At 49.5% G+C, this 5,820-nt stretch overlaps 1 non-coding gene across 1 annotated transcript; it reads left to right on the plus strand.

Moving 5' to 3' along the window:
- Nucleotides 1-5,458: 5,458 nt before the first annotated feature.
- On the plus strand, nucleotides 5,459-5,577 carry LOC135040417 (5S ribosomal RNA). The gene has a single exon (XR_010234319.1). It is a non-coding gene; the product is annotated as a 5S ribosomal RNA (ribosomal RNA).
- The last annotated feature ends 243 nt before the right edge of the window (nucleotides 5,578-5,820 follow it).

Below are 5,820 nucleotides of genomic sequence, written 5' to 3' on the forward strand. Positions count from 1 at the left end.
AAATTCTTATTTTCTCTAACGTCCTAAGTGGATGCTGGGGACTCCGTCAGGACCATGGGGATTATACCAAAGCTCCCAAACGGGCGGGAGAGTGCGGATGACTCTGCAGCACCGAATGAGAGAACTCCAAGGTCCTCCTCAGTCAGGGTGTGCCCCTGACCAAGTAGCAGCTCGGCAAAGTTGTAAAGCCGAGACCCCTCGGGCAGCCGCCCAAGATGAGCCCACTTCCTTGTGGAATGGGCTTTTACTGATTTTGGCTGTGGCAAGCCTGCCACAGAATGTGCAAGCTGAATTGTACTACAAATCCAGCGAGTAATCGTCTGCTTAGAAGCAGGAACACCCATCTTGTTGGGTGCATACAGGCTAAACAGCGAGTCAGATTTTCTGACTCCAGTCGTCCTGGAAACATATATTTTCAGGGCCCTGACAACGTCAAGTAACTTGGAGTCCTCCAAGTCCCTAGTAGCCGCAGGTACCACAATAGGTTGGTTCATGTGAAAAACAGAAAACACCTTAAGGAGAAATTGAGGACGAGTCCTCAATTCTGCCCTGTCAGAATAAAAAAATTAAGTAAGGGCTTTTATATGATAAAGCCGCCCATTCTGACACACGCCTGGCTGAAGCCAGGGCTAATAGAATCTTCACCTTCCATGTGAAATATTTTAATTCCACAGTGGTGAGTGGATCCAACCAATGTGACTTTAGGAAACTCAAAACAACATTGAGATCCCAAGGTGCCACTGGGGGCACAAAAGGAGGCTGTATATGCAGTATCCCTTTTACAAACGTCTGAACTTCAGGCACTGAAGCCAGTTCTTTCTGGAAGAAATTCGACAGGGTCGAAATTTGAACCTTAATGGACCCTAATTTTAGGCCCATAGACAGTCCTGTTTTCAGGAAATGTAGGAAACGACCCAGTTGGAATTCCTCTGTAGGGACCTTCTTGGCCTCACACCACGCAACATATTTTCGCCCAATGCGGTGAAAATGTTTTGCGATTACATCCTTCCTGGCTTCGACCAGGGTAGGGATGACTTCATCTGGAATGCCCTTTCAGGATCCGGCGTTCAACTGCCATGACGTCAAACGCAGCCGCGGTAAGTCTTGGAACAGACAAGGCCCCTGCTGGAGCAGGTCCTCTCTTAAAGGTAGAGGCCACGGTTCTTCCGTGAGCATCTCTTGAAGTTCCGGGTACCAAGTCCTTCTTGACCCATCCGGAACCACGAGTATCGTTCTTACTCATCTCCTTCTTATGATTCTCAGTACTTTTGGTATGAGATGCATAGGAGGGAACACATACCCTGACTGGTACACCCACAGTGTTACCAGAGCGTCCACCGCTATTGCCTGAGGGTCCCTTGACCTGGCGCAATATCTGTCTAGTTTTTTGTTCAGGCGGGACGCCATCATGTCCACCTTTGGTTTTTCCCAACGGTTTACAATCATGTGGAAGACTTCCCGCTGAAGTCCCCGCTCTCCCGGGTGGAGGTTATGCCTGCTGAGGAAGTCTGCTTCCCAGTTTTCCACTCCCGGAATTAACACTGCTGAGAGTGTTATCACATGATTTTTCGCCCAGCGAAGAATCCTTGCAGTTTCTGCCATTTCCCTCCTGCTTCATGTGCCGCCCTGTCTGTTTACGTGGGCGACTGCCGTGATGTTGTCCCACTGGATCAATACCGGCTGACCTTGAAGCAGAGGTCTTGCTAAGCTTAGAGCCTTGTAAATTGCCCTTAGCTCCAGTATATTTATGTGGAGAGAAGTCTCCAGACTTGATCACACTCCCTGGAAATTTTTTCCTTGTGTGACTGCTCCCCAGCCACTCAGGCTGGCATCCGTGGTCACCAGGACCCAGTCCTGAATGTCGAATCTGCGGCCCTTTCATAGATGAGCACTCTGCAGCCACCGCAGAAGAAAACACCCTTGTCCTTGGAGACAGGGTTATCCGCTGATGCATCTGAAGATGCGATCCGGACCATTTTCCCAGCAGATTCCACTGAAAGGTTCTTGCGTGAAATCTACCGAATGGGATCGCTTTGTAAGAAACCACCATTTTTCACAGGACCCTTGTGTAAGTATGCACTGATACTTTTCCTGGTTTTAGGAGGTTCCTGACTAGCTCGGATAACTCCCTGGCCTTCTTCTCCGGGAGAAAACATCCTTTTCTGGACTGTGTCCAGAATCATTCCTAGGAACATTAGACGTGTCGTCGGAAAAGCTGCGATTTTGGAATATTTAGAAACCACTCGCGCTGTCGTAGAACTACTTGAGATAGTGCTACTCCGACCGCCAACTGTTCTCTGGACCTTGCCCTTATCAGGAAAGCGTCCATATTTCTTTTAGGAAGAATCATCATTTCGGCCATTACCATGGTAAAGACCCGGGGTGCCATGGACAATCCAAACGGCAGCGTCTGAACTGATAGTGACAGTTCTGTACCACGAACCTGAGATACCCTTGGTGAGAAGGGCAAAATTTGGACATGTAGGTAAGCGTCCCTGATATCCAGTGACACCATATCGTCCTGGTTCGCTATCACTGCTCTGAGTGACTCCATCTTGATTTGAACCCTTGTATGTAATTGTTCAAATCTTTTAGATCTCACCGAGCCGTTTGGCTTCAGTACCACAATATAGTGTGGAATAATACCCCTTCCCTTGTTGTAGGAGGGGTACTTTGATTATCACCTGCTGGGAATACAGCCTGTGAATTTTTTCCCAATACTGCCTCCCTGTCGGAGGGAGACGTTGGTAAAGCAGACTTCAGGAACTTGTGAGGGGAAGACGTCTCGAATTTCCAATGTACACCTGGGATACTACGTGTAGGATCCAGGAGTCCACTTGCGAGTGAGCCCACTGCGTGCTGAAACTCTTGAGATGACCCCCCACCGCACCTGAGTCCGCTTGTATGGCCCCAGCGTCATGCTGCGGACTTGGCAGAAGCTGTGGAGGACTTCTGTTCCTGGGAATGGGCTGCCTGCTGCAGTCTTCTTCCCTTTCCTCTAACCCTGGGCAGATATGACTGGCCTTTTGCCCGCCTGCCTTTATGGGTACGAAAGGACTGAGACTGAAAAGACTGTGTCCTTTTCTGCTGAGATGTGACTTGGGGTAACAAAAGTGGATTTTCCAGCTGTTGCCATGGCCACCAGGTCCGATGGACCGCCCCTTTATACGGCAATACTTCCATGTGCCGTCTGGAATCTGCATCACCTGACCACTGTCGTGTCTATAAACATCGTCTGGCAGATATGGACATCACATCTACTCTTGATGCCAGAATGCAAATATCCCTCTGCGCATCTCGCATATATAGAAATGCATCCTTAAAATGCTCTATAGTCAATAAAATATTGTTCCTGTCAAGGGTATCAATATTTTCAGTCAGGAAATCCGACCAAGCCCCCCCAGCGCTGCACATCCAGGCTGAGGCGATTGCTGGTCGTAGTATAACACCAGTATGTGTGTATATACTTTTTAGGATATTTTTCAGCTTCCTATCAGCTGGCTCCTTGAGGGCGGCCGTATCTGGAGACGGTAAAGCCACTTGTTTTTATAAGCGTGTGAGCGCCTTATCCACCCTAAGGTGTGTTTCCCAACTCGCCCTCACTTCTGGCGGGAAAGGGTATACCTCCAATAATTTTCTATCGGAGGAAACCCACGTATCATCACACACTTTAATTTCTCCTTCATCCACTAGGGGCCACTGGAGTGTAGTTACAATGGGGAGATAGTAGGTGGTATTGGTAGCTGGCACTTTAAAAATTCTCACACTGTGGCTAGCTCCTCCCCTACTATCTCCCCTCCAAGCCAGTCTTAGTTAAGTGCCCGAGGTAGCTGGTTCACTTGGGTTTAGCTGAAGAATTTTCTTCTTTTTTCTTTATTATTTTATTTTTCTTACACACACTCACAGACTGGCAGCTCTGCCACTGCCAGTCTGCACCGTGGGAGCTGCCGGCGGGGTCCCATCGCAGCTGCGTGCGGCTAGGGATGGGCCCCGGCTGAGGGAGACACTGAGCTCTCCTGAGTTGGCGGACACCGCTGCGTGCGGCGCGTGTCGCGGCCACTCCATCCAGCAGAAGATTCCGGCAGCATGGCAGCGGTGAGTATCAAAAATGGTCGGACACCGCTGCGTGCGGCTTGTGTCGGGACCACCCCACCACAGAAGTTTCCGGCTGGACGCCGCTGCGTGCGGCGTGTGTCGGGGCCGATCCACCAAGAACACAGTGGTGAGTGAAGTATACTTTATTTGTGGTGGCTATGTATGTTTTTAGAGCAGTTTATTGTTGTACAACCCACTCCAGAAGGGCTCTCTGGGGCTGTAATGTACTTTATTGTATCCTTACCTGTCCTCCTCATGGAGAAACAGACAGGATGATTGGGGGAGGCTGAGTATGTGTTTATACAACCCTGACTGAAAAACGGGTGTGTGTCATTCTGATAACCCTCTGCTCCCCCAGCTCCCCGCACCCCCCGCACCCACTCAGCGCGACTCACAGAGCCGGCACAGGGATCCCGCTCGAGCGCAAAGCAATGTTTAAATTTGGCGCCTTGTACGGAGGGGGCGGAGCTAAGTCCCGCTCTGTAGAGCGAGCTCAGCGCTCCCTGCTCCCAGGCGGCGACTCGCGCTCTGTTCAGCGCAACACTCCCCGGCGGCGGCTAGCAGATACAGGGCTCTACTAGCGCTGTATAGCGGGCTCAGCGCTCAGCGCTCCCCGGCGGTGACTCGCAGGCCCAGCGGAGGGTACAGCTCGCTTCCCGCTTAGTTTTGCAATAAGGCGCCATAGCCGGGGGGCGGAGCTAACTCCTGCTCTGTACAGCGGGCTCAGCATTCTCCGCTCCCCGGCCACTGTTATAGTGTAATAGGCATTTATGTGAGTTTAATGCACATGGTGCTGAGGAGAATGTGATATAGTCAGAGTGGCTCAGCACTAATCCAGTTATCCACTATATAGATTTTATCGCATAGCCCAGAGGAGTTTCACTCTGGCGGCCATTTCCTCCCTGCACAGACCTGGCTTCATATTTGCAGTGTCTCCTATAGCCCAGTGGGCTAATCTTGCATACTCAGAGACAAATACAAATAAAGTCCCAGGTATATTAACAGTTAACCCGCTTTACTCAGCGGGCTCCCAGGTCTCCCCGTCGCTAGGCAACAGCTCTGGGATTTGTAACTTTTCGATACTTCAGGCTGCTGAAATATAGATACATTCCTCCTGCAGTAGAGTCCTCTACCCAGCATTTTCCTACTTGCAAATCAGGGAACCTGCTCTATTACAGTAGCTGGGACTCAGCTCAATAATAATTAAAAGGATCTACTGTGCAGTATTTATTTACCTACGGTGTGTGTGTATATATACATATATAGTTATGTTTGTGCATGTATATATATAGATATATATATTTAAGTGCGTGTAGGTATGTATATAGATAAATCCATAAAATACCAGATATAGGGGATAAAAGCCTACGGCCACACCACCCTGAACACGCCCGATCTCGTCTGATCTCGGAAACTAAGCAGGGTCAGGCCCGGTTAGTACTTGGATGGGAGACCGCCTGGGAATACCAGGTGCTGTAGGCTACTTCCGCAATGTTTTCTAATAACAACATCTTGCACATAACATTTTCCCCCATCTTTCTCACAGGCTGGTCACCATTTTGAAAAGCCAGCGGAACCTCAGAGAAACATCTGGTGCACCTTAATTAGCGGTACACTAAATACAGGGCGGGGTGTTGCCTTCCCTTTATTATTCCTTGTTGTCACTAGTTACTAATGCTATTTGTAATTGTGGAATGCGTGTAAGGCATCAGACAAATAGCGCTG

This window comes from Pseudophryne corroboree, unplaced genomic scaffold (assembly GCF_028390025.1).
Source record: "Pseudophryne corroboree isolate aPseCor3 unplaced genomic scaffold, aPseCor3.hap2 scaffold_74, whole genome shotgun sequence".
In the NCBI taxonomy this organism is placed as follows: Eukaryota; Metazoa; Chordata; class Amphibia; order Anura; family Myobatrachidae; genus Pseudophryne; species Pseudophryne corroboree.